The sequence below is a fragment of the Osmia lignaria genome, chromosome 4 (assembly GCF_051020975.1).
Source record: "Osmia lignaria lignaria isolate PbOS001 chromosome 4, iyOsmLign1, whole genome shotgun sequence".
NCBI classification, from domain to species: domain Eukaryota; kingdom Metazoa; phylum Arthropoda; class Insecta; order Hymenoptera; family Megachilidae; genus Osmia; species Osmia lignaria.
This window is the reverse complement of record NC_135035.1, coordinates 10254838-10281349: the sequence shown is the minus strand read 5'-3', so window position 1 is coordinate 10281349 and position 26512 is coordinate 10254838. Positions and strand designations below refer to the sequence as shown.

Genomic DNA, 26512 nt, shown 5'->3' with positions numbered 1-26512 from the left:
GAAGCTTCCAATTAAGTTAAGAAACTGTAGATAGTGCTCACGATGAAATTTTACTTTATGTAGTAATAATTTAGTTAATAAATTATTGTAATTTAAAAATTGTAATAATAATAAGTTAAGAAAATTATAGGTAATTAACAATTGCAAATTGAAAAATTGTAATTAAATAAATTTTAATTGAATAACGTAAAACGTAGTACATTTTTTCGCGACCGCCAAAGGGTGTGGACCTACCTGTCTACCTTAATTTATTTTAATTAGTTTTTTAGCTTTATGAAATTTATGAATTTATTCCTCTTGTTGGCCTCGGTTAACCATCCCTTTTATTTATTATTTTACCCCTCCTTATACCTACCCTGTCTTGTTAAATCTGTAGTCACTGCCATAAGCCAGATGTCACAACAAAACGTGGCGATCAGACTAAGAAGACGGCGATACTTTGATGCAAACTTGCCTCAAGTGTTTCTCCTGTCACGCACGTGTTCGCATGAAATCTTCTTCGTCAACTTCTCGTTCCACCTTTCAAAATCTCCAATCTGAAGAAACGCTGTAGGATTAAAAAAAAATTGCCAAATTACATCTAAACTCTAAATTATATGATTGGCTTAGCAAAGACCCAAGACTTCCATCGCCTGAAGGATGATAATGATAAACCTCATCTGAAAACAAGGATATGAAATTTTATATAACTACACTTTCCAACGAAATTGAGTAAAAAAAGAAATGTTGAAGGTGAAGAACGCTTAAGCGAAGTACACTTCTACCATAAGCAGCAAAACGTGTACAGGATAGCATGCACGTTTCTGAAACGAGTTTCCGAAGTAATCAAGTAAACTTCAGCTAAATTATAGAATTTCAGAGGTTATTTACAAAGTTGCAAATAGGTGTATCGTAGCAGGTGTATGAATGCAACAGGTTATCGCGGCTCGTTTCAAAGAAATTTATGATCGTTTTCAGTCAAGATTGAAACTTCGCGATTGCTTTATAGTCCATTTCCCCAAGAATTTCTTGAATCAATTCCATGCAGAAATAAACAACTCGTAAGAGAAAAATTTCCTGAAATTCTTTGTTCGTTTGTGGGTCACGAGCTGCGTTCGAATTCCGGAAATCGTTAAAGATGCATTTTAGCCGCGAGGGAGAAATCGAACTTGCTCCTGGCATGCGTGAGAGCGGGCGAGTAGTTTGGAAATAATTTTAGAGAAGCAACGCTCGCAAATTAACCCGGCACCTCTCGCGTGATACGTAAGTTACCTTAATGGTCGATTGGTCACGCACCGTGAACGTGCCACGACACGATTTACAATCCCACATCTTAATCGTGACCCGCAAATTATCACTTTAGCCGTCGAGTGTCTGCCGGACAATGGGTCTTCCTTCGCTGCACCTTCTCTCGCTTTCGACGCTCCCATTCTGTGCTCCTAGCACGAAACTGGCCATTTCTCTTCCAATTTCGACCCATCTGCTCACGAATCCGCAGAATTGTATCTGAAAAATAAATTGATGAATCTTAGAAATGTTCTGAGGAAGGCAAACTGTTTTCCTTTTATTAATACCGAAGAATTTTTATTTTTGATATATTTCTGTTTCTAAAGATATAAAGGAATCTAGCAGGCTTAAACAACACCCATAATATTCCCATAACACTATCTACAATTTACTTAATTTCCCATATATCACGGGAGCTATAATCATCACTTTGAACGCTGATTGTACGAAAGGTTTTCGATATTGGAAAGCAGGTTGTTCTTCATAGAATCAAAGGTGGTATGTCGGTGCCCGGGGCGAGAACCTGCAGCAGCAACAAGTAACCTGGCAAGATGTTGGCTACCCTATGCATACAGAATGCTGCTACCATGCTGCCGGCAGGGAAGAATTTATTATGTGATCTAATTTAAAGCCGCGTGATATATGGACGATGCTTGCCTTTTCACATCGCTTCGGCACCGACCAAACTTTACCATTCGTTTCGTTAACCCTTCCGGGCTTTTCAACCTCTCAACGTTTTGTTTGAACAAATCTTTTTAACTTAAATCACGAAACATAATATACTTTTTAAATAGCTTAATAAAAGAAAAATGATTTTTCTTTTATGACTTGTGTTTAACAAGCAAACATAAACTGAAACATTCGCAATGAATATCAAGAAAGGTGTAATTTTTCCAAGATAATTTCAAAGAATCATTTCGAAACGAGTTCGAACCCTTTCATCCCTGTCGCGAGGATTACTTAAACACCGGGTACACACGGATGCTTCCGCTTTAATTTCATTCGTAAATTCATGAATGCCGGGGCTAAAGGGACGGTGAATCGGTTAATTCCGAAAATTTGCGGCTGGCCCGGCAAATTCGAGCATGAAGACGTAGCTATGGCCGCGAGACGAGAGCGAGCGGTGCATTCCTGTTGGCCACGAGGCCGGAAACATTGCGTAATTGCCCGGTGCATTCGAACCGTCCGGACTTCAACATCCCCCTCGTGGCAAACGAGCTACATAAATTCTCCCCCGGACCGTGTTTACAACTCGTAATTAGCTGGAACTCGAAAAATCCGGTAACAGGGGCGTCGCTCGTGCGCCGCGAAATGAAAAAGGTATCGATTCGACGTAGTGAAACGTATATTGAGCTCGGTGCATCGGGACACACAGGGTGAAGTCCGGTTCGATGCATTTATTCGCCGTTTCATGCACGCGATTATCGGGTACAAATTGATATCGATGGTCTCTGAAACGATCAAGACGATTTTGCGGAGGTTTCTTTCGTCTTTCCACATTCTGGGTGGCAGTACTTATACACTGTGGAAGTTTGCGAATATTATAAGAGATATTGGAAGAAATTTCTAACTCCATTATAATTAACGAAAAATTAAAATTATTCTTTTCCTCAAATATTGCCGTTAAATGATTAAACTCACCAAAGCACATGGATCGGGATACAAAGGTGGAAATGAAGAGCTCGTAAGCCAGCAAAGGCAGAAAAATGAGTCGAGAAACAAGCGTGAACTATACCCTGCCACGGCGTACAAACCCCGAGTCTCCCCACGTAATTGCAGAGGGCGAGCAATTAAAACGTAGTCAACGCCCGTCTCGAGATCTCCATTGTAATCTTCCAGCTCGTAGCACGGTTCGAGCCGACGAACATAAAAGCTCAATAAAAATATCACGATAATCACACCACCATCTCCTCTCCATTTTTAACCCTTCCAATACATTGTACCAACATACAAATTTTCATGCGTTACATAAATTTTCACTCGGATTCTTTCGTTTCTTAAATGCACTTGTATCACGATAAATTTTTCTACAGAATTGATTATTGATTATCGGCTCCGAGGAATTCCTCCGCCTTGTATCGAATGATAAATCTTACCGAAGCCTCGCCGATGGACGAAGCGGAAAAGTAATTTTACACACTGTTTACACTGACCTCGGTGCGCAAGCAGGAGTTGCGTACCGAGGATCCAAGAAGCTATCAACGTAAATCAATAACGGGAGCACTTTGGCGGCGCATCGGCCAGCTGCTGCTTCAGCGGCTCTCCTCCGTCTGGCATTCCATTGGCTATTGCTTTTTCGAGGCTTCTACTTTGCAAGGAATCACATCGACGACGTTGTAAATAATAATCCTGCGTAACCACAGGGTTCGAACCGCGATGCCTTTATACTTTCACCAATTAACCGATGTTCTCCGAGACGCGTTAACCCCACAGGATATCCTGACAATGGATCAAGATACTAACTAAGTTAACGTGCCTTGGCTCCTCGCTAGTTTATACAATGTTACGTTCATTCTATTATGCATGCACCTTGAGACCAGCAGAATTAATTTAGGGATATTTTGAAAGAAAATTGAGGGTTACCCGAGTGCTAATCTTCGGTGAAAGGGATATGTAGATCGGAGGAATTCTGGACGGTGATGTAAGAGAAATTGCGATAAGCAATGTGTGTTTCTTATATTAATTTAATCATGGTAATCGCAACATTTGCATACCTCTTTATTTCACCAGTGTTAATAACGGTATCATAAAGAAACACCTACGTGAAATTGTATCACCGGTTTGTCAACAAGCTTAATTCACATCATCCAAAGAGAAGGTATAAACAAGAGCAGCGAGGTACATCTCCTTGCAGTTTAAGAAAAAAAGTAATGGACACTGCCGAAACGTCGACAGAGTAGAGCGAAGCATCGAAAGCTGATATTGAAATTACGTTAATCGATAACCATAAAGCATAAGCCAGGACATACGAGTGTGACGCGAGGCATAATTTATCTTTCGCATCCGTGCGAATATATTCAGTGATTCCGCATGCTGGTTCTCACGTCCAGCTGTGCAAAGAACGGCAGCAAACGAGATCGGGCAAAAATGATTTAGCTTCGACAGTCGCGGCCGGCCCGATAAATTGTAGCTCGATTTTCTTGTAACAGCAATCATAACTCGCGATAAAATACGACACTTTTTATCGTTCAGTTTGACATCCACTGGACCTGTTATCCCTTGGCAGAAAACGTGCCTTTGCATTCTTAACCCGCATCGAATTGCATAGACACTATGCCGAACGAATATTGATAGTGTCTAAGGTTAGCCTGCAATGCTATGTAACTCTTGTAATGTTACATGTTAATGTCACCCTTGGAACTAAGGCACTACCGATGATCCCAATACAAGCGCTAATTAGAATTCCTAATGATTAAAATAAAAAATTCCTCCAACTGGAACTAAGGCACCATCGATGATCCCCATATAAACGCGTTAGAATTTCTAATGATTAAAATAAAAAATATCTCCAACTGGAACTAAGGCACCATCGATGATCCCCATATAAACTCATCAAAATTCTCAATGACCAAAATTAAAAATTTCTCCTGATAGAAATGATATACGGTTACAGGTGTTAGGATGCATAACACGACCACCTGCGAATTCTCTGTTAAAATCATCGAATAAACTGCATACGCGTTCATACGTGTGTCACACGAACGTGCTAATACCATGGTATTATCGTATCCGATGGGAATATCGGTTGCCGCTTTTAAAGACGTGATTATTCTCTGACAGCGGAGCAGCCGCCGTATACACGCGGCGAGATTATTGCCGTTTCACGAAATTCCTGTTCGCACGTAACCACAGCTGTCGTGGACAATTCAAACACGCCGCGTAAATGACGTGGAATTATCCCTGTGAAGTGTGCTCGCTGGAGCGAAACCACCGTGTGGCGGAGATATGCGTGGATAAGGCTGGCAAAGGTACCAGGGAACACAGAATGCATTTAGGAATGCAATTACAGTAATTATACGCGCACATTACGTTAACGGAGTGAATTGCAACCAGAGTGTACACCCGGTCGCAATAACAATATTTTGATGGTATTACGGTTCGTATCAATATACCAGGTTTTCAATTAGCACATGCGAATTTTCTTCGTTTGGTAGAATCCCTTATAACAATCTCCATTTCTTCAGAAAAATGCTGTAACTTTTCTTTTACAAGCTACCGCCGAATTCCTGACACGCAACGAGGCTACCCAACAAAGGTCTGACCTCGAATGGAACAATCTCCTTACTGTTCCACGCACGCAACCTCCGATTTCGTGACATTTGAATACTGGAAGGGAGTCGACCTCTCACGCTCAACACCTGTTAACTTGTTCGCTAATGAAAATAAATAAACACTAAAAGTATATCATATATAAAACTCTGTGAACGTGTTAAAACGTATCACCTTTTAAAATTGTCAAAAAATCCGAGAAACAAATTGCCAAACTTCCACAGGTTGATAAAACGCCGATCGGTAAGAGCCGTGTGGGTTAACCCGTCGCGTGGGTGAGCTTTACAAGTGGTTGGCTATCCGGTACACCGGACATTCGTTGTCTTCGGCGTGCCGGCCTATAACGATCGTGGTTGACCATCCCATGGAACGTTATCGAGGTCCATTTCATGCAAAAAAGGGGCGCTCAACGAATTGTCCGGTGAACGAAAAAAATTGAACGTTCCGACGCGAGTGTAATTGGGACAGGTATAAATCTCGTTCGGGGACAATAGTTTTTCTGGTCTCTCTGTATTTACAATGCATCTTGGTATCTGCAGCTGCCGCGTACGTCTCATTAATTAAGCCTCTCGGTTCCACCATACCATCCACTCCCTCGTCTCTCCCTGTTTCTTTCCACCCCTCTTTCTTCTTCTTGCCGTTTACTCTTGCTATCCCACCGACAGGCGAACAGAGACTCTCCGCCTACACCGGACCCTACACTGTTCACCAATACCTTCTCCACCTCGGCCCTTTTAAAGGCTGCTTTCGATCGCTCCGTAACGCTGTAAGACGTCTCTTCGTACCTTCCACGCGTTCCCCCAGCTTTGGGATTAATTAAAAAATTCCTTTGTACTCGTGGTAAACGTGATGGGGGACAATTATCTCTGTACACTTCGCGGAATTGTTGCTTTGTAATTGCTGAAATTCTCTTCGTACCCTCGTTCTAATAATAAAGATACCTTGAGACTTATTTTACCAGTAACCATGGGATGACCGGATATGTTCGGTAAAATCAATATCCATCAATTTGAAGTACCAACTACAAGGAACAATGGGGAGTTTGATATGCACCATCCACCAAGCCTGCAGGCTGGCAACTTCGATTCCCCGAAGGCGAATTAAACTAAACTTTCCAGCCGGTCGCGGGCAGCTCGTGCCTAATTAAAATTAGCGGAACAATGGTGTTGAAATAAGAAGAATGCCCTTTTATGTTGGAAACCGGGCCGCGTGGTCCTGGAACGGGGTTCCCTCGAGTGTTCCACGGGGAGAAAGAGCGAAGTCACGGTTAGAAATTGGCGAGTGCCGAGTAACCGGATGAAAAAGAAGCCACCGACAATAACCGGCGGAAACCGTTATCCTGCACGCATGAAGACGTCCCGCGGCACGATCGCGCGTGAAAAATATTAATCCAGGGTGACGTGGAGGTGCCTTAACGGGCGTCGCGTCTGTCAGTCAGCTCTGGTCCCGGAGAAAAGACGCATTGCCGTGCCTTCCCTCGCTAATAAGCAGTTATGTCAACCCTGGCCACCGGTAGATCGTACGACGATAATATTTTCGCCGGATCCTCTGTCAATTATGCTAAACTAAACCGAAGGACACGGCGCGGCTACCAGGATCGAATCGGGGAACCAGATATCTTAGAGAGGGAATGAGTTTTGATCGATTATCGGCGAGGGGATGATAAATGAAAGCGAGTCGACGCGACGCGGCTCCGTTTCTTTCTTTGATCGATGTCGATCGAGGATTAGCGGCGAGAATCCTGGTGTTTTGATCCTTGCCCGCGAAAGCGATTAATTTCCTTGCTTTTTTGGAGGTGAATGAGTTTCTTGCTGAAAATAGACGGAGGAATTTTTGGTATTCTTTGAACGAAGTACCTTCAGGAGGTTATTGTGTTTGAACACGATCCTTCTAATACTCCTTTTCTTGAATCCTCATCGAGCTACCGTTGCTTCTCGCGTGGCGCGAGCCAGCGAGGCGGGCGAAAAGAAGCGGTGGCACGGAATCATCTACCCACGTAGGTAGTTTCGTAATAACGGCTAAGTAGGATCTTTATATTCCTAGCCGTGAGGCAGACTGCGTTGGGAGCGAGTCAAAGAAGGTGGACGCCGGGGTCCAAAGGGCAGGAAAGAGACGAGGCTTCGAGAAATGAAAAAGAACGAGAGAGAGAGGGGGTGAAAAGGAACCGAGGGAACGAGCAGCCAAAGTGAGTCTCATTTTAATTAGCATCAGCTGGTGCGACGTGTACTTAACAACTCGAGGCTGGCTCCGGAGAAGCTGCGAGCATCTTCGTCTTTCTTTCTCCTCGCCAGTGGCTGAAATTCCTCGCGAGATGTTTTATTCAGGGACACCGCGGGCCTCGGCCAGGGCAGAAACGAGCTGATGCCCTTCTTCGAGCCGTTTAAATGCGCTGGCTCAAGTAGCCGCTACCGCAATTTGCATACAATCCGCGCTGATTCGGCATTCGAGAGGAAAGAGGAAAGACGAGAGGGGCACCCACTCGCCGCGGACGCCTTCGCCTTCTTCTCGACGCGTGTACCCGCTCGATAATTCCTACTGACGCGTGCTACTTCAATTGTCAGTCTTCGAAGCACGATGTGCCTCTACAGTTCAGAACCTTTGATGAAAGGAATCGGTTCGATGGCAATGTTTAGTTAACGAAATGGAAATTAATTTTGAAAAATGAAGGAAGATTTAGAATATTCAAGTAATCTACCATCACACTTGACTTTCGAATCCCTGGCATTCGCCTAAGGATGACACCCATCGTAGAAAAGCTTCAGTTTCCAGCCCGAAGCGACTCGACTCGCAACCCGCTACTGTTTCGTAATTGCAATCGCTCACCGGAAGTCTACTCGAAGATCGCTGATTCGATTCTTCGGCTAATAGGACCTCTGTGAAACACCCCCGCTGAAAGTGACGCGAACACCCAAAGCATGATCCTGCTAAGTCTAATCAGTCGACGTCAGGTTGACCCTCGGTGAATGATGAGGAGAAGAGCAGGACGAGACGTTGCACGCTACTCGATGCATTATTCATCCGCAATGCAGCCCGTAGGGAACTCGGACAAAATTGGATTTTGATGAATTTAATCTCGAATTTGCTCAAGGCCTTCGTGTACACGGGATTAACAAGTTCTTTCGGTTTCGTTGTAACGCCACACGTGTCCGTTTTGCTACAATACTCTCGCCCGATGTTATTAAAGTGCCATTTAATGTTCGGCTGAATAATGTTCCTCGCTGGAGTTCTCGCAACAGCTGTCGTATTTACTCCGCTAACTTATGCGGAGTTTATACTTTCTTTAGGATTAAGAAGTCTGAAAGAGAAGGATCGTGACCTTTCTTGTGCAACTTCGCCAACTCCATCGTGAATCCTTCATTTCCAATCGATCGATCCTCTCGTTCGTCTAGGATCGACGATGTTCTATGGACGGTTTTCGTCGGAAGGGCATTTGGGCGCGCACATCAAAGGGCTACCTCGAAGCGACCTGTCTGTAATTACAGACACGAGGCGTGGCCCTGCGGAAGAACAATAGGGCCGCTCTTTATCTCCCTCTCTTTTGCCAGACGCGATGGGATCTCCGATCTCTGCGCTTTCGGGCCCTCTGTGATCTCCCATCTACTCGCCATGGAATATCGATCAGCTATCGATCGCCGATAAGACGATTTTAGGCGCTAAGGAGTTTCCATTCGGACGGCATACATTAAGCGTCTGACTTGCCACCACCCAGTTCGTCCTTCAAGGATTTGTCTGTTCCAGGACCTTCTGATCAATTTCTCATCATTTTATCAGAATTCATTAAGGTGTTAATTAAATCTTCGTCGGAAATACTAAGAAAAAAGTATGGCTCACCTTGTTCCTAGCAAAACATCAACTTCAGTGAATTAATGTCAAACTGCAATTAAAATCAGAGATCTGTCCAGAGTTTAAGGCTGAATCTTTCGAGGGTAGATTGATGTCAAAGATAGACGTAATGGGCATAATGCAATGCTCGTAAGTACCTGTACACCTGACACATCTCGAACACCTAAATATATACCATCGGACTAATTAATGATCCGTGAGGGTGAAGAAAAAGGGGCCAGCGTGAAACCGTTCGATCGACGATGCATCGCGTTCGGTATCGCGGTCAATTTAGATAGCCATCGAATGGATCAGAAATTCGAACGAGGATGGAGGGGGCGAGTGTAATAGACCCCGTCAGCGGTGTAATTAATGAACTTGGCCAATTCCTTTCGCCTTTTTCGCCACTTTATTAACCGCCGTTATATTGTCTAGCGCGATTCCGACAAAACCGTGCAAAAAATTCCATTTACAGCGAGATTATGCGATGACGAGCCGTGTTTTTCGATCGATCGATCAACCGGCGCGTTTAGAAGGACGGAATAAAATAACGTTTTCGAATGTGCATCGTAATATCTTGAAGATTCATTGATGAAGTCAGCGAGACACTTCACGATGGAATAAGATGTAACGATAACGATTCAAGTCCTATGCTTTGAAAATGTAATTCGATTATGCTTGCAAGAATGAAGTTGTTAATTTTAGGGGATGAAAGGATGCTTATCGAGCACTAATATTGTAATTCTTGTACTAAAAATTCTACTGAAGTTTTGAAATGAATTTCATTCTTAATGTTTTTCTTTTCAGTGATCTAAAAACGTGTTAATTTTTCAGACAGCTTGTCTTCGTCAAGATGAAAGACACTTCTATGGCGCAAAGAGTGACACTATAATCAAGAATCCAAACTGTATCAGATATTCGTGCCTAGACCGGTGACTTTATCGCGAATCTTTAATTTAAGTCGATCGATCTTCAGCCAATATCTCGCTCATGCTAAAGATCAATCTCTGACACTCTCCGTGCTCATTTTATGCAACCTATCTTCGAACAGGCACGATCGTCCCTCTCTTCAATACTTCATCGAAGCAGGAATTTTTAATTTCGGAAATTGCTGGCCGAATTGTTTCGCGTTAGACACGCTTTATCCAGAGATTTTAATCTTCACCCGATCTCTCCTTCTCTTTTTTCATCCCTCGAACCGATCGGCTTAATGGTTCTAAGGATTTTGACACGAGACTTCTTAACCCGTTTCCCAAATCATATGCAAATTATTGCACTAAACACTTTCAAAAAATAAATGTGTCGTTTCTCATAAAATTTCAAGGGAAAAAGCCACATTTTCTTCAAGAAAATGGATCTTCTTTCAAACCAGAACGAAAACTTTCTCCGCCCGTATAATCCATCTGTCGCGGATTATTTTCCAATAATCTAACAATTGTTAAAGGAAAGACGATAAAGTTCCGGCATCGGGTGGTGTGAGTTATGTGACGTAAACGATATGTTTTCACGGTATCGGGAACATTAGAACGGCCACAAACAAAGCGTTCCCGTGCTTTATGTGACATCTAATCGCCTCGGAGCCTCTATACCTGCCGCCATCGCCGAAATCGTATGTTTTTGGGCGTAAGTCAGTTGGCATAGGCGTAACCGGTGCCGGTTAAAAGTTATGTGCCAGGAAAGTGATGGGTACCGAAATGGTAAAGTCGTGTTATGCGCGTTAAAGCGTGGCGAGGCGTTTCTAACCGCACAATGGGCGAAGAGTTGTTCGGACCATGGTCCTCCTCGTAACTCAGCCACGCTGGATCGAAAAGGAGTTGGGAAATCTTTGCTTTTTCCGCGTAACATCTGTGCCTCGAGAAAATGTTTAGGATCGAACGATTGGTTTTGCTTCGACGAGGTTCGACATTTTCAGTCTTCTGTTATCTAATTACCCATCAGTTTTAATTTATTTTATATTGCGAGTAGTATAACACGGTGAATGATCAGACTAATATTGCAAATGCAAATTGCACCTGTTCGAAAAAACCACACTTCAATTCGTTTAACTCATTTTCTAATCCCTCGACCACAGCACGTTCCTCCGTTCTTTTTTCATGGAACGAAGTCATTGCTGGTTCACCGTACAATGGAACGTGATCAGGGATACCTTGGAAGGCAAGGTAATGGCATAATCTACGATGGAAGGTGGTTTCGAAGGATCGGATTACCTTGACCTACCGTTCGGTCTCCTATATGTCGAGCAGTAACCAGTAGCCGTTAGGGTATTATCACCGAGACGAATCCTATACTGAAAACTCATTCCAGCAACGAGCTCAGTGGCTCGCAAGGTAAAAAATATTCCCTCGCCTTTTGATCGGACACCGCCAATATCCATTCGACTATCGCCGCTAGACACGCCACTGGACTAATAGCTACGTCTCCAATTTCAGTCGATAGTTTTTTGCGATCGTAAACGCGTCCCAGATTAACTTTCGCTCTTTCGCCTAGCGCAAACCCAATTAAGAGTGGACTCGTATAACGCGCGACCTCCACTTCAGATCTGTCCATGGAGAACGAATTTCGCCAGGGTTAAATAAATGTCGAGCCAATGATTGGTGACTTCAACGCCCGTATCGCGTTCGCTTTAACGACCTGACTAATGGATCAATGGGAAGCTTAATCCTTTGCCATTGAAATTTCTGATTGTTCCAAGAATTATTTTGAAAGAAATTCGCTGGAGACTTCAATGCCCGCGATGAGAGTTTCTTATTTGCACCACTGATATACGGAATGTAAAATTTGTATGTGTCTTAATTTACTTATCCGGAGAACTACCCAAGTGTTGAATAACTTAAATTCTATAAAAATTGCAGTGTATGTAATTAATTATTAACAAATGCAATGATTATAGCACAGCTGTAATAGTTGACCAAAGAAACAAATTATTATTAAAAAAAAAAAAAAAAAAAAAAAAAATGGGAACCCAGGATTCGAACCGAGGACCTTTAGATTGCGCATCATGTGTTTAACCACAGAGCGGATCCATGACTTGCAATCTGAAGGTCCTCGGTTCAAATCCTTAGTTCCCAACAATTTTTTTTTTTTTTTTATGATAATTTATATGTAATAGTTATTCAAAAAGAGACAAATTATCATTAAAAAAAAAAAAAATGTTGGTAATCAAGGATTTGAACCGTGGATCTCTAGATTGCGAATTGTATGTGTGAGTTTGTCATACTTCAGAATGTAAGGAGTAACTAACTGTAATTGTTAATATCTTTTAAACAATTAGCCGTCTGCCCCCAAAAGGGGATATAGGCGTGTTCAGAAATCTATAATTTCAAGTGTTATGAAGAGAATATCACATTTTAAAATTAATATTGTGCCCAGTATTTTGGTCTTTTACCCCACATACCGATATAAATGTTTGATATATGACACGTGTAATACCGTTCGTAGTTGCTGCTTCTATATATTGCCCGAGACTTATGCAAATGAACATCGAATTGAATTACATTGAACTTTCACCGATACGGTTTGTTTGTTCCAAGATCGTGGCACGACTCGTATCCTTCAGCGAGGGTAGGCTGGTTTTAAAATTGGCCCGACCTTTTTGGCTGAATGGAATCATAAAGATCGACGATCGCAAATGTAATGGCATTCCCTGCTGAGCATGCCCCGTCGTAATCTGTGGGAAACCGAGGTCCTGACCCCACCATGGACGAACGTGATTCTGCGAGTGCAAGGTCCTCGCGATTCACGGTTCCTTTCCACGAGAACCACGTCGAGAATTGTTTCGCAGAATCTTTCGCAGGCAATGAAAGATTTTCAATTGGAATTACAATATCAGATTTAAGTAATTAAGAAAGGACACTTGATTACATTACATGCTTGTCTTTAAGCAATTAAGTCAATGTTCCAACGACCGTGATGCTGAGCATTCTTCTCGATTATCATTGAAAATCAGTGAATATGCACTTTTGAATGTGTACATTGCAAGTAAGTAATAGCAACAATTAAGAATTACTCCTTAGGGTACCACCTTCGCTATCCTTCACCTCCTGACAGTTTAATGAATCGAATGAACCTGTTCCTGCAGATGATTCTCAATTTTTTTTAACACACTTATGGTTCCTCTATCCTGCCTTCTTACTCCTATTTGGGTGGTGCTTGAATCTCCATAGAAATCCATCATCCATGTTACTAAGAATTCTTTAATTACCTAATCAGAAATACTCGAGTCATTTGCTCGCAATTAAAATGATTTGAATTGAGAACCTCTGTGACGGTCAAAGCTGGCTAATTGAAAGTCAGTCAAAAGTGGCTACCATGTCTGCTCGCATGTGCAACAGCTTCTATCTTGGGCCAGTGATTCGGCAGTACCTTCATTAATCCCAACATGGACCTCCGCGAACGGACGGCGCATTTGATGACTTTGTGACCATACTGCGCGCAAAATGATTCCATTAATGAAGACACGATTGAATCTGATACCAGATGCCATATGCTGATTGCTTTGCAAATTTTGACGTTATGTCCGCCCTTGATGAAATTAGGAACCTGTTTCACAGACTAATTTTAAGAAGAAAAGAAAAGGAAATATCAATCAAAAGGATCTTTCTGTCCAATGAAAAATTATTCTTCCTTTCTTATCACGTGTCCAATGCTCGAAAGATTGACATTTAATAACTCATATTGAAAAATGAATTCAATCTTATTCTCGGTATTCTGAAATTGCATTTTCTCTAACAATTTATTATATTATTTTTGCAACAGCTCGATTATTTAAAAAAATAAATTCACCACCTGCCACGAGAATAAAATAAATTCAATGGCCAGATCATTTTCATCAGACCATATTTAGGCGCACAATTTGCAGCTTCCTCGAACACCTAATCGAATTGAATAATAAATGATACTCTGTTATTATGGAAATTTTAAGGATGATTGATGAAGAGTCTGGTTTTTTGGTACTTGAAAGTGAGACCATATTTTTATCAAAGAGATTTTATAGCTGCGGAAGAAATGAAATAATTTAATGTCTCTTAATTGCTGCTAAATTACGATTCATTAGCGATGGAACTTAATTCCGGTTCTAATTTAATGAATCGGCAGATTTGAAATCTTCTCGAGGAAGAAAGAAGAGGGAGGGTAAAATTCTTCCGGTGACGAAGAGGAGAACGATGATGATCGTTTTATAATTATATGCGCGTGCGAGGAACCCAGTTTCAAAGACGAAGCCTCGCTGAACAGTGAAGAACGGCGATTTTGCTCTGCATAGAGAAGCAGCATCTGTCCTCAGTGATCCTCAAACATTACACCATAAATTCTCATATAAGTTCCTATTAAATTTTCTCAAAATCACTCGGTAAATCATTTGAATATTCATTTGAAGCAGAACTTTCGTGGTACATGGGTGTTCTGGTTATAAAACAACCGTGAACATTCTGATTATTAATACAAGAATTAATTCCTGTTACATCAGTGGCGAGTAAATTTCAGCTGCACGTTGTAATCAGCTTCTCGGAACTTGATTTCCGTAATAAAAAGCCTCTCAATTATTACCGATGATGTCACAGTGGCGACTGTGTACACTCGATGGCCCGGTCTGATCTGTAATTTCATCGTGGCAAGGAATCGAGATTTTCAGGTATCGAGCCACGGCGCAACCCCGGTAATAATGCACGCGGTGCAACGAGCAATGCATCAACGGTAATGCAGTAATAATGTAAGGCATGAAGCGGTCGCGAAACGTTTGATCGAAACACGTTTTATGAGCGTGCACCTGCTTCGAAACGGTACGTGAAAAGAATCCATCCTGTCCTTGCTGTGCAATCCAACATGACGTAATTTCAGCGATTTACCGAAGATTTACCGAACCATTGCCGATGGTACGTGATCGAAAGCGAACGATTAAAGAAATTTGCTCAGCTGCTGCACCGCGTGAATAAATATATTTTATGTTACCCTCTGAGAATGTGGTTGAAATTTATTTTCGTTCTTAATTAGAGAAATAAATGCACCGTTCATGGCGAAGAATGAAATTTAATTATTTTATCGGTACCATTGTTACCATTTGTGAGAACCTCTGTGCGACGTAGGTAAGCATCGCGCTTCGTGTGGTCCACATTGTCCGTGGTCAAATTACATGGAACGGGGTGCTTCTAATGGCAGTTCTCGTTCTTCTGGAGAACCAGAGGGACAAGGGCACTCGCCACGACGAAGAACGAAGCAAACAGCACAGGTTGAAGGAGAAACAACGCCACGGACATCGAACAAGGAAGAGTAGAGTTGGATGGTCGAGAAAGGAAGAAGGACACGGTATCGCAGAACAGAGCGGAAAGAAAGGAGAAGGTATCGAGGATCTTCCTCTGATCTTTGACTGTGGAAGAGGATGAAAAAAGGGAGACAGAGCCGGTCATGCTTCAAGTTCGCTTCGGTCTCGCCTCGACCCCGCTTCTGCCACGCGACGACCGTGAAGGAAGCGAAAGAAACACCTGCCCTCTTCGTTGACATGCAAGGAAAATCTCGCGATGCTCAATGCCGGCTGAAACAATGCGCAAGTTGCCGTGAAAGAACCTTAACGTACCCTGGGCAATCTTAATCGCTTTCATTACGAAACGGTGTGACGTAAGTTTAAATTGATGCTTACGTAAAGTTGGATTTACGGTCTGATATATAAATAAAGGGTTAGAAAGGGTGAAATTTTTCATTCGAAACCGGCAGACGAAGTAATGGAACATCATCGTTGAATTAAGAGCACCACTGAAAATGTATATTTTAACAGATTAGTCGATGTTAGTTAAATGGTAAAAGTTAGCGAAATTGCTGGCTACGAAATTTTCTGAATCATTCCAGGATAATCTCGTTCGTCGTCGTTAGTTCCAAACTCAATTTAACTTTGTCGGAAAGGGACTGCGATCGTCGAAACTATCCGTGGATTTGTTTGGAATGTTTGAAATTGTAGAAGCTCGCCGAATTGTTAGACGATTCTACGTGCCTTTAGATTAGGAGTTCATCGAAGAGGAAAGGATTCGAGTTATGGAGATGCAAGGATATTAAAGCGTTCCACACGGTTTCGGTATCAAGAAAGATCCAGCCAATCGAGAGTAATTCTGTCTGCTCGATTGGTCAGAGGAAACGACGTGGTAGCATTGGACTGGTAATAACCGTAGCTATCCAGTCATTACCAGCGAGATTTTGCGTGGTGTATTAAACCTAATACGGTTTTCAGGGTGGTCCGTGGAACTGCGATTTCGTCCGCCGGTGGCCAAACTTAAAAACACGCGAAACAGACATATCCATGAGTAATTTCTCGGTATTACGTGTTTTGTATCATTTCCGTTCTGTAATTGAATGGTCAGTGGAGAAAACGATAAAATTTACCCTTAGTAAAATAAATACGAGGGATGAGAGAATCTTATATTTTGAACACTGCACGAACAATTATCGTGTTCGATTTAAAATCAATTCACGGATATCACCCATGGCGATCGTCGAAGAGAACCCGCTGCTTGCACGCGACGATACTTTGGTTTGTAATCGGCACGTTGTAATCCGAGGTAAGATAAATCGGTCGTTTAATTAAAATCGATGGCACAGCTGGAGTATCAACAGCTGTTGAAAACGTGCACTTACATCGTTATCGAGTACTCTTTGATTCGATATCGCGTGTTGATCGTAACTTGAAAGCTTGAAAGTTGACAAATTGTTAGACATCTTTATAGAGATATATTGTTTAAAACAATTAGAAGAACTTTTGTGGATTCAGATGTCAAATTAAAGCTTCGAGTTCCTAATTTCAAATCTCAATTTATAAATTTTAAATTTCAGGCATCAGATTTCAAATGTAGACAATTTGTTATACATAGTTTAAAGAAAATTGAGAATAATTAGGATTTATCAATAGGATACCCGTGAGAACACTCGTTCCACCTCTTGTTCTGAAGGGACGCATCTGCTGGTGCTTACTCGGTTAATAGGACGCATTAATTTTGTAATTAAATCGTCGCGGATAATAACAGAGCGCTGTGGCGAACGAGCAGATCAACCTGCAATTCCTCGTCATGACAAGATTATTAAGGGTCAATTACCGTACGTTTTATTGGCGGATAGAACGCGCCGTGGGTTTCACCTGTACATCGATTGCCGCCTTCTACTTACGTTGACAGTGATTTACGCTGACGCAAACTTCCCTCCTTCGATTGCTCCCTTATCCGTCAAATCAATCGAAAAATTTCGTGGAGAAATCGTGAGACTCTCTTCCCTTGTCACTTCATCCTACGTTTCGACTTAATCAAGTACAACATAGTCTGCTTTTAAAGTGACAAGTATACAAGAAGTTGATAATTCATTGTCGAGAGAAGAGAAAGTTTTTGAAGGCTCTGACAAAATATTTTCGTCTTACCTTTCAAACGTAAAATGATCAGAATTCTTATTGAAAATTTTGCTAAAAATTTACTTTGATATTGATAGCCAGGGATTACCATTATGCAGAATTTTAAACCAGAATTTCCAATAAAAATTTCACTCGCAACTTTCACCGATCTTATCGCGAAGATGGTATCAAAGTCGCTAGTTTACTCGACGTTGCCGGAATACGAGATACAATTGCGACAGAGGGTAATCGAACGCTCAATTCGTGATATACGGTTTATAAAAGTACCTGATGGCTCATTATTGAATTTCCAGGAGTATAGTCGAGGAAATTTACGAGACAGACGCTTACGATGCAGATGCATTTAACGCCTGGAGCCGGGCCAGTGCTCTGATTCCCATGATCTCCCTCGATCGACGATCTCCGATCATTAATCGTTTAATTGCGCAAACCTGTTGCTAGAAGCGTTTCACGAGCTTGTTCGATTCTTTCACCGAACGTTGGAACATGATTTTAGCGAAGAAAACACTTGGCTATTTGGACTTTTCAATTTTTAACACCACTTAGGAATAGTGATTGACATTCGAAAGTATCTTTAATAAATTTTTATACTTTTCAATTAATTTAGATTTAAAATTCATACCTTAGTCAGATTACGGAAGGAGCCGGTCATCAACAGGTGATCAGGAAATTTCTTTTAATTAAGTGGCTCGTAATTAAGACACCGATCCTTGGCGCGGAAATTGAATTGATAACACTTGCTCGGCAGAAGCAGTTTCGTGTATTTAATCGAACACTTGTCACATTTCTTTCCTGTAATCTGAAAGTAACACGAATCTTTGAATAAAGACGTTAATGGGAAATACACGCAACATAGAAAGTCTCAGAAGATGCAAATTTAAAGAGGAAAAAGACATTCCTTCAGTTGACTGACACGAACGTGATCGCAGGGAGTCGGTAAAAAAGTGCACGAACGGAACAGCTGGAGAACAAGAGTAGAAGGAGTATTTTCAGGTGATCGGCGTACGGTGACAAGAAGGACAATTAATTTTAATTGTCTTGTCCGAACAGAAGGTAGGTACGCGTGGCACGGCGAAAACGGTCGGAATATTTCCCGGTTAGTCCATTAAAAGGGCTGTACCTGTAATTGCGGAGTCTTCTCCAAGTCCTCTCGCTTCCTTTCCACTTCGTCTTTCCTTGGGCTTCTTCAGATTTAAGTACTTCCCAGGTATGTCGTCTGGCCACGCTCACGTAGCTCCTCGTCCACGTGGACGAAGCGCGTTCCACCTTCTCCAATTATTAAAACTCCACGGAAGATCCGAATGTTTCTCCTTCGAAATGTTTTCAGGCTAATTACAAGCTTCTGGAACGAACAGGTAAGTGGAATCTACCTGTTGCAACAGGTAAATCGATGGGGATACATATTGCTACCAAGTGGGCTGCAATTTTTGGAATTTATGGTTGCACCTGTGCTATACCATTGATACATCATTCTGAATATTTATTGAAAAATTCATTCCATAACTAACGATTCCTACATAAACATTCTGTAGGACGGTTCTTTTTTAAAAATAATGAAAAACATTGTCGCTTGTTCTTGAAGAAGAGAACAAGGAGGCGACAACTGAGAAAAATCGACTCCTACAATAACGAGGAAAATCTTATTCGGAATAGAAGAATACATTTTGCCCGAAGATTGATGTCTGAATTAGTTCAGCTCATCTTATCCCAGGACTGCGCAAAGCTGCGATAGGAAAGAAGGAAAAAGGTTGGATTTATGTACAAAACGTGACCGAACCGAGGAGTTATTCACTTGGCAAACGGTCGATAACGAGACAGGAAGCAGGCCGTATGCCTGTTTCTCGAAATCCTTCGAAACTGATCTCCTTAGAACGTGACAGGACATCGAGACGAAGCCTTAGTGACGATTCGACGTGCGAACTGTCAACAATGAGCCCTAATGATCATCTCTGAACGTGTCAATACTGTATTTTGTACACAGACGTCATCGCACAATGATACCCCACTGTGTTTCATAGAAAGAGAAGCGAAAACATGTTACTTCTGCTCCTCCGGCACGCCTGAACAAGAATGCCGGAAGAGGATTATGCGAGGATTCGATGGAACTCGATGGGTTCCGCACAAAAATCGTTTAAACAATATACTCTACGTTGTTTGAAACATAGATTCATATTTTTCTTATCGTAGGTTTTGATTTAAATAAAAAGGTAAATTGATGGGCGACAGATTCATGATAGAACCGATGCCATAAGGGATAAAAGGGACCCAGGAAAGCCCCATAACAAGTAGATGGATGGGTGTCGTGAGTCGAACGACGAGACGAATGACCGAGAATGACGATACATGCGAGGAATGGTTATGATGAAAAATTGTTTGTACAAGGCAGGTGTTTCACCGTGATGATTCTTAAGGGACATCGTTGTCCTACGACATTCTTTCCTTCCCCGCATCACTCATCTCGGACACCTTAGGACTAGTTAGTTAATTCTGCGAGATGATTAGAGCTTTTTGTCACTTTGCTAAGCTTTGACTTCATTTCTCTCAAGGTGTTTAACATAATGAATTCTGTCAGGAATAAAAACAATTAAATTTCATATTCCAGGGGAATCAAAAACTCATAAAAGAGAGAACATATTCTATGGAATTATAACACCAATTAGATATAAATTTGTGGAGTTCATTAGTATGAAAATTGTTCCAAGCTCAAACACCATGGGAATATAATTTACAGCGAAGATTTTGTATTGGTGTTCATAGATGTTAGGTGTTTGAAAAAGGACATTTATGACCTTTTTTCGATCTTTATCTCCGTTTGGTGGACGGTGTCTGTGATAATTGGTTGTCTAACATCACGATGTTCAGAGGTTCCATTCGTAAATGACCAGTGTCACAAGGAAGCCACAGTATCATCCATTTTAACCCTCTGCCGTAGCACCCTTCTTTCGTAGATAACAATCAGGGTCTTCAAATTATTTGACACGAGAACCGTAATTTTCGAATTGAAATTACACGTTTGGTACCACCATAAGAAGAAAGAAATAATTGCTTTTAATTGATGTTAATATTTTGACAGCTATGAAAGCGATGCAATTTAACAACGATGGTTCCTCTAGAATTTACAATAGCAATTCGATTCCTGGAATAAACTATGACAAATAGCTCGCCAGGTTCGATTTACTCTCTCCTTCCTTCGGTACGATGTTGATATTAAAAATCGAGGCTATTTCACGTCGCGGTTGACGTTTGAAAAACGCGTGTGTCACGTTGCAGCGCGAAGGAAGTACCACTGTAAAACTATTTACAATGTAAATATCACGTTACACGTTCGCCTCCCATTCATTCGATGCAATTTACTGCGTCGACTGCAAAGAGTCTCGGTCCGCGGGACGGGATATTCTCTACAGACGTTTAGTATTCAGCGACAAACACCGGTGCAACGTTTCCTGGCCTCGCCGTTACGACGATATCTTCTCTCCGTTGCCGAGGAGAAAAGGAAAAGAAACGGTAGGTCCGCACGCGTCCGATGGAAGCGGTAAAACAAAACCCACGGATATGAAAACCGGCCGATTTCTCATCGGCCACAATGGAAGGGTTGAGTGCTTATACAATAGAGGTACAAGCCACACGGCTAGTTTACACGTAGATAATTCAGCCGTGATAGTCATCTTCCATCGATGATTAATTACCGAAAGTTGACGCGGCGACGAGCCCTCTTCCTTGACCACCACCTGCGTTCCTCAAGAGGACACGATTTATTGTTCTACGCGAACGATACGCCACTCTTGTGACACTTTTTTTCGATACTTCTTCCTTGTATCTTTTTTGTTTATGCGTGCCTTTGAAGTTTATTGGCTTCCCGGATCAACGATTCATGAAATCTCCAAGAATTTTTCTTGTAATTCCCTAAAGATGAGGAGTTTGTTAATATTTTAGGGGAACCTTGGTTCAGTATCATTCATTAATCATGGAACAACTTGATGAAAACGAGTTCCTCTATTAATTATTTATACAACACCGACGCAGATGTTCGTCTTGTTTCGATTGGTCGTTTAATTAAAGCCACGTCGGGGAGCAATAATTATTCGTGTTGTTTCTGACAGGCAAATGATAGCTGCCATTCTTTCGTAGAACCGACATCACCGGGGGAAAATATAATTGCTCGGCGTGTAATTGTTATTCGAAGTAGTAACACGAAATAGTCGGGCACCCCGCTGTGTCGTAATAACTTCTCCTCCCCAGAAATCTTCCGACTTGGCAGTTTAAGAGTCTCGCAGGTAGAACGAAATCTAGAAATCTTCGACTGTTCCCTGTCGGAATAAATTAGATTCAACGAGAAATATGATATCTCCGGGTCAGTTCACGTGGACCGTGTCGAAATTTTCAGCTTCTTACCTGGATCTTTCGGTGGATTATAATTTCGATCACGTTTGCTTTCATATAACAATATAAATCTCGGTATTATACTTTCATATAACTTGGCATTCGATGTATCATTCTTTGGTCACGGAGCCTTAATTTGTCAATTATAATAATTCTATTTGTCAGATTGATACGAATATTCGAGGATTTAGTGTTTTACATAAATAAAATAAAATAGAGGGAAATTGGTTAAATAATCCACTTAATAATCCCGATTCTCATTTTCGCCCACGTGAATACAATTGATCGAAGGTGCACGAAAGAAGTAGAGAGGCAGTGAACTCGATTTCAAATCGACCCTGCTTATTATTTCGGAGAGATTTCGCCGCAGGCTTTTACGTAAGCCGACGTGGTGTCAATCAGTCTGACACAAAACCGTGCGCGAGGTAACCATGATCGTTAATTCAACGGTATATGCCTTTGTACAACCGAAAAGCAATAATTATTACCATCGTTCTTCTTTAGAATTTGGACTATCGATTTTATTTTCGAAATCAACAGAAATTACTTTCCATTTTGAAGTTGATTATCACCTTCGTCGCTGACAATTTAAATACTATTATTTTTTAATTAAACCAGTGAAATATAATGACCGAAATAATCGACGGAGAATTGATATTTTGGTTGGCCGGTGGTAATTAGTTTCTAACCAGAACGTTATTTACAAACACTGGGAGGCTGGGTAAATTACACCGGCTGTTTACCACCACCCCATAAATCGAGAAGGGATCGCAATCGCCATTGCTTGTCCCCTTGTGTACACGAAGCAAGGTATCCTTATTCTGATTTAAGACGCGTATTCGCGGAATACTTTGGCGCATGTCGTTTGAATCTCTGTCACGGCCGAGGACAGTAATTTACACCCGGTAGCCTGGTCGTTTGATATTCAAATTAGTTTTTCAGCAGCCGATTAATTTCGCGGGTAGCTTCGTGAAATCGATTATACGCCGGGCGTGAATGTCCCCATGGCGCATTAAAGATTTTTTGGCGATCGTTTAAATCGATACTGTTACTTTTTATCGTTCGCCGCGTTTATTATTTCAAACATTGTACAAAATATCGAGGGAAAAATTTTGAATGAAATGAAAGAATTCCATCAATTTGTATTCCCAGTTCATAAATCTCTCGTCAATGAAATTCGAAAAATCTCTTTCGCAGCTTTCGATCTCTCTCTGAAATTCCAACTGCGAATCGGCAAATTTGACCGGTCCGAATGAAGCTCGTATCCAGCAATGGAATCGTTAATTTCCGGAGGATTTACAGCAGCTCGTGGTTCGGCGGAAAGAGCGCGTTCGAGACAATCGGTCGTCCGTTCGCATCAATTAAATCTCTCCCTCGGCGAGCGAGTCTCTCGCTTTATAATCGAAACGACGGCGGGCAGAAATTAAGCCCCGTATTTTCGATAAGCCCCGGACATAATTCAGGACCGAGCAGGTTTATGGGTGACGTCTTGCCGAGACGGACCGCCGACGAGGAGAGAAAACGCGTGGAAGTTTGGAGAGAAGGGAAACGGAGCGTACCCGGCCCGATCGATCGGGCCTCGTGTTTCCAGAAGTATGTAAGGGGGAGGACCCAGATAGCAGGCTAAAAGCATATTAAATAACCTTAAATTCAATTAAGGAACACACTTAGCACGGTGCAAACAAAAAAATCGTCCTCGGTGCAGCCGCGAAGTAATTACTGCTGCCTCGACGGCGGTCCCTCGAGAACAGCAGACCTTTCTCTTCGTCTTTACCTTTTCTTTTCTCGTTTCCTCGCTTCGTTCCACCCTCTTATCTATCCACCCAACGTCCCCTTCTTCCACGTTCCTGCTTTCTTGGCCCCTCGTGATCCTTGTACCGCCTACTGCCCATAAATCCGTGTTTTTGTCCGGCCTACCTTTGATTAGCTCCCGCGGGAAAGTATTCGTGGACCTCAGGATTATCCTGACGCGGTCAATTAATGTCCTCGAGGAAATGTCGATTGGTGCATCTGATTCGCTAGTCGATTCGCAGTTTGATTAATGAACGTTTTGGGAAACAGCTCGATGAAGATGAGCATACAAATTTGAAATCTTCAAAGTTTGATAGAGAATGGATGAAATATTTTGGAATATTTCAGAGAAATATTATTATTGGGCTTGGCTAATGGATGTACAACAGAGTAAATGTACTCATTTCACAGTCAAAGAGTTAATTAATATTCTGTCGTAATTGAAGGTACACAAGCAACACAAATTGCACCATATTCGTGGATACCATTTTGGACTAACAACAGATATCGAAAATTGGATCGTTCGATTATGTCGAGCCACAAATTAGTCGTGTTTCCTTCATTCAGCGAGCATCGTCCATTAAGCAATGACATCGACGTGGACGATTCTCCATCGAGGGAAACGTTCCTGATTGATTCCCGCGGGAAAATCCCAGCGGTACCACGATAGATCGTTGCATTATTCCGGTCCGTTCAATTAGTGTCAACAGGGGAAGATTGCGCGTTGCGCCAGTGGAACCTTGCTCGTCAAAGAATAAGTAATGAAAGGGAATAAAATTTGAACCGCTTGGTCAGCGTTTCGTGAAACACGGTTAACAGAGGGCACCGTAAAAAAGACAAATTTATTGCTGTACTCGCGAGCATCAAGGGAAGGAAAGTGAAGCGCGCGTATCTTCTGAATTGCTCTTTAATTGACGTTCGAAGAGGAATCACCGACCTACTCTTTGATGTAACGAACAATTGAACGTCGACATGGAATTGTAAAAAAGAGTAAGAAAGATAATACGCTGGGGAATGGTATTAGATCAAATGGGACATATTTCCAAGAAATTGGGAAATTAGAAAAATAGATAAATAGGGAAATTTGTCATCTTACAAATTGGAAAATTAACTGCTGACAAATTGGACAAAATGGAAAATTTGACAGCTGGCAAATGGGGGAATGAGAAATTGGGCAACTGTTAAATTAGGGGAAATGGAAAATTGAGATTGGCGAATTGAAAAATCGAGAAATTAGAACAATGAGAAATCCGGAAACTGGCATGTGGAGAAAATGGGAAATTAAAATTGTAAAATTGAGAGATGGGAGATCAGGGAACTGGGAAAATCGGAAATTATTCCTTACCAAGAATAAGCTGCTTTGTTCGGATCCAACTTGGATAATTTCGACGTCTGACTGTCAATTACTTCGCCACACTTGGTTCAATCTCTCGGTTCGTCTCAAGAGCGTGCTCGAGCGTCTGGAAGACTCACACGTTCAATCGAAACTCCAGAAACTCGAACAGACAGGGACTTAAGTTCAGAGATAATTCAGCGCCAAACGAGCACTTTCAGAACCCGGCTGTCAACGTTCTTGGAAAGCGTCGAAGAGAGAACAGAGAAGAGACTCGATTTCTTCGAGCGTCAGCTAAGAAACACCGGAGGTTCCATTCTTTCCGTGTTTTTCAGTCGGTTCGCGATTCACACTCCTCCATCGCAAGCCATTTTTATTCACGAACGAGATAACGTTAATGGCGTACCTTAAGTTACGCGCTTCCAGTGCCGCCGTTTAACCGGATGCTTGGTTATCCAGTCATCTTGCAAGAGGAACCACCTGCTGCCAAGAGTCTGTGCCAGGAAGACGAGCACCCAGGTCTCAAGAATGGCACCTTAAGGCAGTGGTAAATCCACGAGAGGAGGATGGTTGCACCAAGGATCATGACATCCTGAAAAAGTTCATTTAAATATTTGATTTTAATCGATGTACCATCCTGTGTCTTCAAATAAGAACACTATACATTTCGTTTCTCCCTGTATCGTCAGTCTGAAGAAATAAAGCAATACAAATATGACATTAAATTTTTTGCCATTGAAACATTGATACGAAAATGTTTTTGTCTGGATAATCGTGGCCAAGGGGACGGATATTAAAGCAGCTGAAATCATACGAACATTCGATGGTCTACAATAAGCCAGATGATTCTGTGGTTAACACACAACTTTCCACACCTTCTTTTTTATATAGCAAGAAGCATATTTCCGGTCACGGATGAAGAAACGCAGATAGCAGCGAGACCCGTGGGATATGAAGAACATGGCCAGTGAAGGGAGACGATAGTCACCGCAATGCTCGCATTTATCTCGATGGAAACACACTTGCACCAGTCGAATTTCCTTTTATTTCTCCTCTTCGAATGGGAACGGTTAACACTTGCATCTGTAAACAGGAAGAAAGTGAACGAAACCGCACAGCGCAACACTTTTGATCGGATGTTACCTGCTGGCAATTATTCAGGAACAATGAATCTTTTATTGAAAATGTAAATTGTAAATGTAAAATTTAAAATAAGAAACTTGAAACTAGTCATTTTGACCGATTTGATAGTTTCAGTATTAAAAATATAAAAT

General features: G+C 41.8%; 1 long non-coding RNA gene across 3 annotated transcripts in view; it reads right to left on the bottom strand.

Annotated features, from left to right (window-relative positions):
- Positions 1-220: 220 nt before the first annotated feature.
- LOC117603297 (uncharacterized) overlaps positions 221-26512 on the bottom strand; it is a 74909-nt gene continuing 48617 nt past the window's right edge. For 2 of the 3 annotated variants that reach the window (XR_004581190.2, XR_004581188.2), the window contains 4 exons: positions 25903-26321; positions 18855-25830; positions 18357-18533; positions 221-1485 (listed from right to left, as the gene is read on the bottom strand). This is a non-coding gene — a long non-coding RNA (uncharacterized LOC117603297). The remainder of the gene's footprint in view (positions 1486-18356; positions 18534-18854; positions 25831-25902; positions 26322-26512) is intronic. The other variant, XR_004581189.2, reaches the window with a different exon arrangement.